Source organism: Hylobates moloch, unplaced genomic scaffold (assembly GCF_009828535.3).
Source record: "Hylobates moloch isolate HMO894 unplaced genomic scaffold, HMol_V3 SCAFFOLD_14, whole genome shotgun sequence".
Taxonomy (NCBI): Eukaryota; Metazoa; Chordata; class Mammalia; order Primates; family Hylobatidae; genus Hylobates; species Hylobates moloch.
Window position 1 is genome coordinate 22,244,595 of NW_026652289.1, and position 13,595 is coordinate 22,258,189.

The 13,595-nt window shown below is 32.6% G+C and overlaps 1 long non-coding RNA gene across 1 annotated transcript in view; it reads right to left on the reverse strand.

Annotated features, from left to right (window-relative positions):
• Positions 1-206: 206 nt before the first annotated feature.
• Positions 207-13,595, reverse strand: part of LOC131381176 (uncharacterized) — a 62,772-nt gene continuing 49,383 nt past the window's right edge. The window contains exon 4 of the long non-coding RNA XR_009209719.1: positions 207-228. This is a non-coding gene — a long non-coding RNA (uncharacterized LOC131381176). The remainder of the gene's footprint in view (positions 229-13,595) is intronic.

Below are 13,595 nucleotides of genomic sequence, written 5' to 3' on the forward strand. Positions count from 1 at the left end.
TTAGGGCCCCCTTCTTATGACCTCATTTAACCTTTATCACTTCCTCACAGGTCCTATCTTTGAAAATTGTTACATTGGGGGTTAGGGCTTCAACATAAAAATTTGGGGAAAACACAAACATTTAGCCCGCAACACCACCATATTGTAAAGTATTACTTCGTTTAGTAGCATTTACCTTAAACGAGAATCAGTAGCAGTTTCCAGATGTCCCCAGAGATATGGCTTTCTCTGTCCAGTGAAAAAATAGCAGACATAATAACTAAGAGGACAAGTCAAATATATTAAACCAACTCCAGCAATTTTATTTGCTGAATATATAGTTTATTCTGATTACTTACTTGTGTTTTCTTTCTATATTGCTTCTGCCAACTACCCTATCAGTGAATATCTAAACCTGAATGCATAATTTTCCATCATTCAATATATTACTGAGGCTATGTGCTGATCCATCAATGTGCTGATGATATTCACACGTCTTATCATTTACCCTATCATAAAAGAGCATCTAGTCTTATAAAAGAGCAGACATCAAATGGAGAATGTTTCTACCAGAAAAACAATGTTAATTCAGAAAGCTAGAATTTGACTCTTCTTCCTGATCCTGTTCAAATATTCATTTCACCAATCCAGTAGGAAAAAAAAAAGGAGGACATCTTGTTAAATGGCAAAATTTATTTATCAAGAGGATATAATTTTATCACAACTTGATGGAGGCGGGGAGAAGTATTCTGAATCCCCATGATTCCATGGGACACATCCAAATATTCTGTATTTTCAAAAATAAAAGTTAATAGACTCATCCTGACGTAAGTGTAAACACCAAAGGACACAGCTAGAAAAGTTCCACTGTCTGATGTGATATGCACATGCTAAGTCGATGTGGTATGGTTACCGGAATAAGACATTCTAAATGGAAACTATGAATTCATGACTAGTACATCATAAGTACACTAGGATGTCCCACAGTTTCTTCTTCATGCTGATATGTGGTTAAATGTTCATGTTCCCTCTATAGAGTCCCCTAAAATATATTATGATGGGATTCCTCTCAGTTTAATTGTAACATTTCACCACTTCATTATGAAATTCAAGATGAGATTGGGATTTAACTAGAAAATACACTGACAATTTATGAAAATTGGGGCATCACTTTATAGAATTATTGTGCTTGTGTGTGGGGGGGCGGTAAGTTTGTGCGCATCTGTGTGTGTTTAGCAGGAATAGTTGCATTAGGCAGATGTTACTGTTGCTATTAAAGTGTGGATATTGAGCACTTAAGATGTAGGTTGCTGCAGATGCTCTAGTTAAGTTTGCTAAACATCCATTGCATATCCTTTCTAAACTGGATCTGTATGAAAAAGTGGACATACTAATAATTACCTTTTCTACAGTCCCTTGTAGGCCAGCAGAAGGGGGTCAGATCACACCACATGAATGTGCAGGAGATTAATTTGGTATTTTTTGGCAAAATTGTCAAGCATCTATTTCGTTGGCATATATTTTCAAGAGATGTCCTGTTTTGGACACTATCAGCTTTGGGATGGCTCCTCGGTTAGTAGCAGGTATTCAGATTGAACAAGTTATTGACTATGAAAGAGGTGGCATGGATGTGAGTCTAACAACTGAGGTTAGTGATGGCAGAGACTGGTTCTCTTGGTGAATGTGGCTGCATATGTAGGATTTTTTTTTTCTAGAATTGCCTGAGCTCTCCAATTGATTTCACATATCTTAGTAATTTAATCTATATTTTAATAGTGATTAAAATAGTAATCTATTAAATTACTATTTAATTTAGTAATTAAATAGTAAATATTTAGGATTAAATAGTAATTTAATCTATATTTTAATAGTGAAATCTGATGTTTATAATTAAAGGCATTTTGCAATACATAAGCTTACACAATTCATTGATAACTTCTTTCCATTTTTGTCACCCAGTTTGGGCAAAAAAAAATTTTAATTCCTCTTCCACTCACATTGCCTAATTGAGCTATTAGATTTTCCATACTCTTCTTATTTTATAGACTTCAATTCCCACCTATATTCAAATGGCATTCAGTTGCTTATTGCATATATTTTATCTGATTTATAGCTTCATGTCTGAAGTTAGGAAAATGATACTAGGAAATAATACAGTAAAGATGATTGGCATATGTTACAAGAAACTGTCAATGAAATGGATTTATAAAGTAAAATACACAGTCCCTTTCAAATTCTTCAGTTAAACATAAATTTGATTCATACGTTTTTTCTTTTAAATTTTATTTTTACAGACATTTCAAAACTAGGAATGAACTTTGTAACATTATTGAAACCTATTGTGACATTAACTTAAATTCTATTCTAAACATTTCTTCACCTCTTGAACACTAAATTTTAAAAAATTTTGTCTGACATTTAGACTGGCTTTTAGAATATCTTTTGGAAATGTCTTCATAAGGTCTCTGGTTATTATAAATATGTAGCTAACGGGACCATGAAATAACTCTCTGTGCTCTCATCTTTGTCTCTGAGGCATTTTATTACTCACCAGATATGTAAGGAAGCTATAGCTGCACTTAGTATGTTATCAGGCTCTTTTCCTGTTGAGTATTTTAAGTGCATGAAAGCAAGCTTTTAAAAGATAAATATGGTGAAAGTCTTCAAAATTAAGCTTTTCATTAAGGCATTTAATAAAGAATGTTGAGACACCTCTCTGTTTTGTTAGTTAGGTGGTCCAAATAGAAGAATAAAATTCATGTCTCTTGCCCCAAAATATCGTTCACATTTTTCTACTGTCTTAAGTGAGAGCAAAAAACCAGACAATTATACTACAACAAATGATTATGTGAAACATGAGTCTGTCTATAATAAAAAACATATTCAAATTCAGAAACCAGACCAGAGACACGAATCCTGTTTTAACTGTGGTTTCTGGAATCTTAGAGCTAACACCACCTGCAAATTCTCAGGCCTAATCACAGATATACTAAATTAAGTAGTATAGGGATTTTGGTCGAAGCATCTGTTTTTAAACAAACCTTTCAAGTAACTCTGAGGCAGGTTCAAGTTTGAAAACCACTGGCATAGAATATTATCTTGAAAGATTATCTAAGTCTGTAAATTATGTTAGTTTAAATATATTAATTATACCAAATTATCTTTTTTTTTTTTTTTTTTTTTTTTTTTTTTTTTTTTGAGACAGAGTCTCGCTCTGTCACCCAGGCTGGAGTGCAGTGGCGCGATCTCGGCTCACTGCAAGCTCCGCCTCCCGGGTTCACGCCATTCTCCTGCCTCAGCCTCCCGAGTAGCTGGGACTACAGGCTAATTATACCAAATTATCTTAATTGGAATCTATAAATTATCTTATGTTCTGTGTTAAGATATTAAAGACAAACTGGAATAAACCTATAGATCATAATGATTCTAAGAAGTTGTGAATAATTCAAGACTTTGGGACCATACAAGGATGCAGAGTTGCAAGAGATGATGCTGAATCTTTGTTCCAAAGCTTGTTTATGAAGGGTCTTTACGTTGTGGTAAAAAGCTTTGATGGTATCATTTAGGTCAATGGGATTTATACTTTTGAATTGCAATCCACATTGAACAGTAGTTTTTACACTTCTATACAGTACAGATGTGTACGTGTGTATATTCACAAAATTATTTTTACCTTTTTTCTTTTTTTTTTCGATTTTATTAGTTTCTATTTCGTTTTAAAAACTGCTGATCTAGACACGGTATAATTCCATGCAGGTATTTTGTAATGGCTACCAACAATGTACAAGGGTTGCCTTTTTCCCACATCTTCACCAAAACTTTGTACCCTTTGTCTTTTTTATAAAAGCCATTCTTACAGGTGTGTGATTATATTTCATTGTGGTTTTAATATGTATTTCCCTAATGCTTAGTGGTATCAAGACTTTTTCCATGAACTTGGCAGCTTGTATGTCTATTTTAAAGAAATGTCTGTTTAAATTATTTGCCCACGTTTTAATTGGTTTATATGTTATTTTTTGATATTGAGTTGCTTGTATTCCTTATTTATATTGGATAATAACTGTTTGTTGAATGTGTGGTTTACAAATATTTTCTCCCACTCTGAGTTGTTCCTTCAGTCTGTTGATTACTTCTTTTGCTGTTTGGAAGCTTTTTAATTTGATGTATTCACATTTGTCTACTTTTGCATTTGTTGCATGAGCTTCTTGAGTCAAATCCAAAATATTGTTTCCCAGATCAATATTGTGAAACTTTCTCCCTTTGTTTTATCCTGGAAGTTTTAGAGTTTCGTGTCTTATATTTGTCTTTAATTAATTTTGAGTTTATTTTTGGATATGATATGGGATAAAGATCCAATCAATTCTCCTACATGTGTATATATAGTTTTCCGAACACCATTTTTATGCCTTTCCTTTCTCCATTGAATATTTTTGGCACTTTTATTGAAAATTAGTATGATCATATCAATAGATGCAGAAAAATAAATTGACAAAAGTCAGTATCTTTTCACGATAAAAACTCTTAACAGATTATGTATAGAATGAATGTATCAAAGACACATGAATGAATGTATCAAAGATACATGAATGAATCATTTGATAAATGAATGTATCAAAGTACAATAAATTCCATATATGATGAACCCAGAGTCAACATCATGCTCAAATGAGAAAAGCTGAAAGAGTTTTCTCTAAGATCAGGAATAAAACATGGTTGCCCATTCTCACTACTTGTTTTCAACATAGTACTGGAAGCCTTAGGGCAATTGAGCAAGAGAAAGAAATGAAAGGCCTCCTAAGAGAAAAAGGAAAAATTGATTTTTTTTCTGTTTTTTTGACAATATGGTCTAGCATAAAAACTCTAAGTACTCAACCAAAGAAACTATTTTTTTGAGATTTTATTTTATTTATTTATTTATTTATTTTATTATTATACCCCAAACAGCCAAACCAATTTTGAGCTATAGAGCAAAGCTGGAGGCATCATACTACCTGATATCAAAATCAAAATTATAGTAATCAAAACGGCATGATACTAGCATGAAAACATATGCATCAACAAATGGACCAGGATATAGAGTTCATAAATAAATCCACAAAATTATAGAAAATTGATTTTCAATAAAGCTGTCGAGATTTACCTTATCTTCATCTCATTCTCCTTCCAGTCCCATTTTTTCAAAATTATCTAATAAAAAGCTAAACTGTACATCGAAGTCCTAGCTGCTAAGTTTAGTATCAAGGGCTGTGGGACTATCTCACATCAGATGTAGTATCGGCAACAAAGGGATGTAAATTCTAGCGTTAGATGAATAATTATTTCTATTATTATATTTTCAAAGTTTTGAAACCTTAGCTTAATCACTTGAAAATATCTGTCTAATAGGTTTATTGCAGAGCTTACATTTAGAAAATATGTCTACATGAGTCTGCTTTTAAGTTATATTAATATATATAATAATCAGGAAGTAATTACCTGATACTGGTATCACTTAGATAAATTATCCATATTATACCATAATTTCTCATTTTTAACATTTTGATGTAAGACAGAATCACACTTTTAAGATTTTACTAGGTTAACACTGATAATCTAAAAATTATATATTTGTTTCCTCAGATATTAATAGTATGTGAATTATATTCAAATTATTTTATTTTTAGTTATGTTCAGTTTAATGGTCATTTCATGTAATTATAATTACTTACATAATGGTTGTATAAATAAATGTATACGTATAAATAAACATATGCATAATTTATACATAAATGTACATTGATACATAAATGTAATTTATACAGAAGTGTACAAATTACGTATAAGCAGACACATCAACCAATGAAATAAGATAAAGGGTCTGGAAATAAATTCATACATTTACAAAAAATTGATTTTCATGTGTTTTATAAATGTATACATTATACGGCCACCAAGTGGTAAGCAGATTAATGTCTTCCAAATATGTCCATGTCTTAATTACCAAAACCTGTGAATGTTACCTTCTGTGGCAAAAATGATGAGTTCATGTCCTTTGTAGGGACATGGATGAAGCTGGAAACCATCATTCTCAGCAAACTATCACAAGGACAAAAACCAAACACCGCATGTTCTCACTCATAGGTGGGAATTGAACAATGAGAACACATGGACACAGGAAGGGGAACATCACACACCGGGGACTGTTGTGGGGTGGGGGAGGGGGGAGGGATAGCATTAGGAGATATACCTAATGCTAAATGAGGAGTTAATGAGTGCAGCAAACCAACATGGCACATGTATACATATGTAACAAACCTGCACGTTGTGCACATGTACCCTAAAACTTAAAGTATAATAATAAAAAAAAAGAAAGAAAGAATGTGAGGTGGAGTTTCTAGAAGGACTTCCATGTCTTCACAATAAAAGTAGTGTTAGCTGCAGCAGTGGTGTCTTGTGGAGGACTTGAGGAGAAGGAAGACTGGTCTCTCCCCCTCACACTCAACCTTTGTACAGAAAGTTATCCCCTGGTATTAATAAAATTGATATTCTTTGTCAGTATCCCATGTGTACAGCAGAATGTCATGATGATCTCCATGAATTTATTTAAATATATTTTTGAAAGAAACAATAAATTAATGCATATAGATTATCTCTTAATATTAGGGAATTTTATAGGTCACTTTATTTTGGTTACTCCTCATGAACATCAAATGTTACCTAAAATCAGCATTTTATATCTAATACAATAGAAATAATTTTATTTCCAGAGATTTAATGAGAGGATATATTTGTGTATGTGTATAAAAGTGTATATGTCTATATAGAGAGGAATATATTACTTTGAGTATGAACACAGAAATGTGTGTGTCTGTATGGATGTGGTCTTTTGTGTATGAAGTTTAGTTTTGGAAAGCTAAGCTGAGAACCTGTCAAAGAATTGTTCTCTGCTCTTTCAAATAAGTAAAATCATATTTGTATATCTTGCAAATATGAGAACTGTGAAATGCTAAATATATTTAATGAGACTTCACATGTTTGCATTAAATATTTTATGGCAATAATATGACATTCAATTATTAATGTATTTATTCATTAATCTCTAGATACTTTTAAAATCAAGTGATTTTGCATCTCTCTAAAACATCACATTATATTACTAGATCCTTTTTTTAATAAAAAAATTTTTTTTTATAAATTAAGCAACTAAATACTGCAGGTTACCTCAGCTAAAATAGGTACCAAAATGAAGCATGAGAGGCAATGAGGAGAGCTTTATCAACTACAAGAGGCAGTTGACTGCATCTAGCTGGAAACCAGATAAAGAATACTAACAGTCTGAAGCTTGCATCATTGTTCTTATCACTGCCAGAAAGAGGAACCTCTGAGGCCTGAGATGATTTAACAACAGATACCAACATGTAGGCAGGAAACAACGTTCAGAGATGCATGCTGAAACCCATAGTCTGAAGTCTAGGCAGAATGGCATTGAGGGTTATGAGTCTTATTTACGAACAACAGGAATCCATCGACAGGCTGCCACTGAAGGACAATATCCAATATTCCAGCAACTTGGGGATAAACATAGCACAATATACATAACCTAGAAAGACACTGAGTACTAAGCAGGTAAAAAAGAACAAAATCAACAGAGAAAAGCAGACACTGTAAAAACTGTTTCTTTCTTTTCTTTTCTTTTCTTTTTTTAAATGGAGTCTCACTATGTCGCCCAGGCTGGAGTGCAGGGGCACAATCTCTGCTCACTGCAACCTCCAACCCCCAGGTTTAAGGAATTCTCTGCCTCAGCCTCCTGATTAGCTGGGATAACAGGCACGTGCCACCACACTGGGCTAATTTTTTGTATTTTTAGTAGAGATGGGGTTTCACCATCTTGGCCATTTTTTTGTGTTTTTAGTACAGACAGGGTTTCACCATCTTGGCCAGGCTGGTCTCGAACTCCTGACCTCGTGATCCACCCACCTCGGCCTCCCAAAATGCTGGGATTACAGGCGTGAGCCACTGCGCCTGTCCTGTAAAGCCTGTTTCTTAAATTAAGATCCACAGAAGTTTTTTGGCTCAGAAATTTAGTGCAGGAAAGAGTGGAATGGTAGCAGTTCAATGAAAATAACCTCAGTGATCACAATTATACAAAATATTAAGCATCTGATTTTGATTAAAGGTGAATTATTAGCTCAGTGATTAGGGCTCAAACATCACTTCTCCATCAATTTCAAAGGCAAAGTTAATAATGATCTTTCATCAAGCACTTCATTTACAACTCCAACCTGCTTGGTCTTTTAAAAACTGCATCCTTTTGGAAATAGCTCAAAAGACAACAAGACCACTTTTTATAAATGGTCTTGAATCCACTTTGGATAAATATAATAAAACATCACACTTTCAAATTTTCTTAAAATAGTTCCATACCAAGAGATTGTTTAAACCCACTGTAGAAGCTTCAAAATGGGCCTTAAAAACAAGTCTCTTCTTCCATAATTTCTGCTCAGACTAGTCTATAGCTCTTTTCTGTGCTTCTTTGTCAAGTAATTCATGAGTATTATATTCTCACTGATCATCATTTGTTACTAACACACATGGCTTTTTATAGATGCTTCATTAAGAAGTTGTTGATGATGACTTGAATATTTTACATATTTCTAAATATGTTGTCATCAAAACAACACTACTGTACTTTTTAGTAATATTCAGTTTCCACAAGTGGTAACTTAACAGTACTAATTTAGAGTTACAGATACACAGATTTACAGCCTTGAAATAATTTAGTGTTTTCATGTTGTGTGAGTTTTCACCACTTAAAGTCTTCCTTTCTTCTGAAGTCCTTGTTTTATAATGTGAACTTGAAATACTGCCAACTTCAAAAGGACAGAACACTTTCTATAATGATATAAATTTTATCATTGTAAGAATATTTCAGACAAAAAAAATCACTTTTCCTTTGGATAAACTCAGATTCACTCCCCTCAGTGTTTTCCCTACAGTATGACTGAGTCAAAACTGAAGAGTTTAATGTATAATGAGAGCCTTTCTATCATCTCTTTTAAGAAAAAAAAAAAAACACAGTTTATAACCATTACTTGGATTCCCCAGGCAAAAGACATTTAAACTGAAAAGATGGATATTTGCAAAGAGATTAAATGCAACTAAAGAGACTGAAGTCAACCAATATGGAAAATTATAAGGTAAAAGGACAATTTACTAAACTGCATTTGCAGTTTATAAATTGAACTCCCATATTTCTGCAGTTACAGAATCAGGTGAAGCATAGATAGTATTAGATTTGTTATCGTTATTTTTCATTATATTTCTCTATTCTCCTTGATGTTACCCCACAGGGCAATGAAATATTGTGGTGCTCTCCAGGGTACTGAATATCATAGCTCATACTGTAAGCCCTAAGAGACAACGGAATATTTAGTTTGTAAAAATAATCCAGAGACAAAAAGAAAGTCATGGTGAAAAAGATAGATTCTAACATATCTTTCGTACTAAAACACATTCAGACATATGCACTTACACACATGCCCCAAATAATATTGTCTGAAACTACATTAAAGCACATAAATATGTAAAGCAAATATTCACAGATCTGAAGGAAGAGATAGACTGCAACACATTTATATTGGGAAGCCCCAATATCCTACTTTAAACAATCAACCAGAGTATCCAGTCAGAAAATCAATAAGGAAACATCAAACTACACTTTAGACTAAATAAATTTAACAAAAATATACAGAGCATTCCATTCAAATGGAATTCTTCTCAAGCACACTGGACACCTCCAGGATAGATCATATGTTAAGTGACAAAATAAGTCTTAACAAATTTAAGAAGACTTTAATCACATCAAGTATCTTTTCTGATAAAAATGGTATAAAACTTAAAATCAGTGATGGGAGAGAAAATCACAAGTATGTGAAGATTAAACAACAGGCTCCTGAGCAAGCAATGGAATAAAGAAAGCATTAAAAGAAACCTTAAAAATATCTTAAGACAAATGAAAATAGAAATACAGCATAGAAAAAATGTATGGCGTACAATAAAAGGAGTTATAAGAGGGAAGTTAATTGCAATAAAAAGCACCACCAAAAAAAGAAGAAGGAGCTCAAACAACCTACTGTTACACATCATAGAATTACAGAAAAAAGAACAAACTAAGCCCAACGTTGGTATAAGGAGGAAAATAATAAAGAAGTGAAGAAATAAATAAAATAGAAACTAAGAAAACAATAGAAAATATCAATAAATCTAAGAGTTATTTTTCGAAAGGATAAAATAAATCTCTAGGCTAGCTAAGAAAAAAGAGAGAAGATTTAAATAAATCATGAAAGATAAGACATTACAACTGATATTATAGACACACAAAGGATCATGAGAGACTACTGTAAACAATTATATGACAACAAATTGGAGAACCTAAAACATCGATACATTTTGAAAACATAAAACTTACTAAGAATGAATCATGAAGGAAAGAATATTTGAACAAATTATTCAGTAAGACTGAATAACAGCTAAGGAAATCAAATCAGTAACAACAATTATTCCATCAAAGAAAAGCCTAGAATCTTACAGCTTCACTGCTGTATTCTACCAAATATTTTAGGAACCGATACAAATCCTCAGAAACTTCCAAAAAATCTAAATGAAAGTAATACTTCCAAATGCATTTTCAACACCGGAATATTATTATTATTATTATTTTTTTTTTTGAGAGGGAGTCTCGCTCTGTTGCCCAGGCTGGAGTGCAGTGGCACGATCTCGGCTCACTGCAAGCTCTGCATCCCAGGTTCACGCCATTCTCCTGCCTCAGCCTCCCGAGTAGCTGTGACTACAGTAGCCCGCCACCACGCCCAGCTATTTTTTTGTATTTTTAGTAGAGACGGGATTTCACCGTGTTAGCCAGGATGGTCTGGATCTCCTGACCTCGTGATCCTCCTGCCTCGGCCTCCCAAAGTGCTGGGATTACAGGCGTGAGCCACCACGCCCGGCCCACCAGCATTATTATCTTGATACCAAAGTTTGTCAAATACACTAAAAGAAAAGAAAATTGCAGTCCAATGTCCCTGATGAATATAGATGCAAAAATACCCAGCAGCTATACATTAAAAGTGATCTATCATAAAAAATAATCAAAAATAAATCCCATCTGCAATAGCTACAAAAATAAAATAAGAACAAACTTAAAAATGGAGATAAAACATTAGCACTGAAAATTATAAAACATTAATGAAAGTAATTGAATAAGACACAAATCAATGGAAAGATATCCCATATTCATGTATTGTAAAAATTAATTTTAAATTTTCCATACTATTCAAAGTGATTTACAGATTCAATTTAATTTCTATCAAAATCCCAATTATATTTTTCATAGAAATAGAAAAAAGATAAAATTAATATGGAAGTACAAAAGACTATGAATAGCCAAATAATTTTGAGCAAAAGAACAAACCTGGGGGCATCACACTAATTCAGTTTAAATTATGTGATAAAGCTGTAGAAATCAAGACAGTATGGTACTGGCATAAAAGCAGGATACATTGACCAAGGGACTAGAGTAAGGGGCTGAAAATCAAACCCATGCATACACAGTCAGTTGATTTTCACCAAAGATGCCAAGAACACCCAATGGAGAAAGGATAGTCTCTTCGATAAATGGTGTTGGGAAAACTTGATATACACATGTAGACAAATGGACCTTTCACCAATACCTTACATTCAAAAAAATTCAAACTAAGTAAAGACTTGAACATAAGATCTTAAATTATAAAATTACTAGAAGAAAACATAGGGGAAATCTCCATGACATTGGTTTGGGCAGTGATATTTTGAATTTCACCCCAAAACTTCAGGCAAATATTGCAAAATAGACAAATGGGATTGTATCAAACTAAAATGCTTCTTCACAGCAAAGGAAACGATGAGCAGAGTAAAGAGAAAACGTTTGGATTAGGAGAAAAAAATTTCAAACCATACATTCAATAAGGGGTTAATATCCAAAATATATTATGTATGCAATCAACTCAATAGTGAGAAAACAAATAACCCAATGAAAAATGGGCAAAGCATCTCAATAGATATTTCTCAGTGGAAGACATACAAATGATCAACAGGTATATAAAAAATTATCTACAGCACTAATCATCAGAGAAATTTAAATCACAATGTGCTATCACTTCACACCTGTTAGAATAGCTACTATCAAAACTATGAAAAATCAAGTGTTGGAAAATTTGTGGAGAAAAGGGAACCCTTGTACCCTATGGTGGGAAGGTAAATCAGTACAGCCATTACAAAAAAAGATTATGTGGAGATCCCTAAAAAAACTAAACTCTCATATGATCCAGAAGTCCCACTTCTATATATCTATCCAAAGGAAATAAAATCAGTATTTCAGAGATATCTGCATTCCCATGTTCACGGCAGCATTATTACGATAGCCAATATATGGAATCAAACTAAGCATCCATCAGTGAAATAAAATAATGTATTGCTTTTAAAGTAAACCTATTAGACATACTAAGAATAATGTGACATGAAGAGACATATCCATATTTTCAAAGTGGACAAACTTTGTGTTTTGTTTTGGATTTTTTTTTTTAATAGGGTCAGAGCTCTGTAGGTTTTGTTCATTTGTTATCATTTAAAACAGTGTTAGGCAATATATTTCTTTGACTTGTTTTATTTTCTAAACGATGTGATAGAACTACTGAACATATGTTAAATAAGATATGATTCAGACCCAAAATAGAAAGTGCACCCCATAAGATAATATCCACCTTAAATATAATAATTTTAATTTTTAGCAATCATGGAGTCCTTAATTTCTTTCTAAAAAATGCTCTTGCATAATACTATTTTTTCGGCCTGGGCAAGAGAGCAAGACCTTGTCTAAAAAAAAAAAAAAGAAAATAGAATGTCCTTATGAGTAAATAATGAAGTGGATATATAAATAAAGGCACGCTGGATTTTTAAAAAAATAACTAAAAGGCAAATGGGAGAACTATTATTTTCAATTTAATTACAATTTTAACCAAGATAGAAAACAAAGGAACAATGTAAAGGGGGGAAAATATCTTAAATTTGAGAAGGTGCCTGCCAAAATAATGAAACAGACTAACCTGCTTACATAAGGTGATTTATACTGTAAATAATGAAGTTAATTTTGGGTAAATGAATCCTGAATATGGAAGATCTTGAAATAGAGAATTAGAAGGATGAAATATTATTCAAGTTTCTGGGAGGAAAGGATGAAAATAAGGATTTAAGATTGTTAATTTGGTGACAGGTAATAAAACACATTGAATTCAACAGCAACTGGAGATTACTTAGTCTGCTAACTTGCAGGCAGTTGCAAATTTGAAGACATTTGTGCCATTAAATGGATATTATAAATTGCTTATATCTAAACATAGCATTTCTTTTAATTTTCCTTCTAAATATAGTTTAAACTACCAGGTTTCTGATAAAAACTACAGTAGTAAACAATTGAGGAAAGTGCTACTTTAAATGAAATGTCAGCTAATTAAATCCTACAAGTACTCTAATTAACAAAAAGATACTTTAATATGGTACCAAATTCTTGACCACCAGGAAATGTAAATAGACTATCTTCTTAA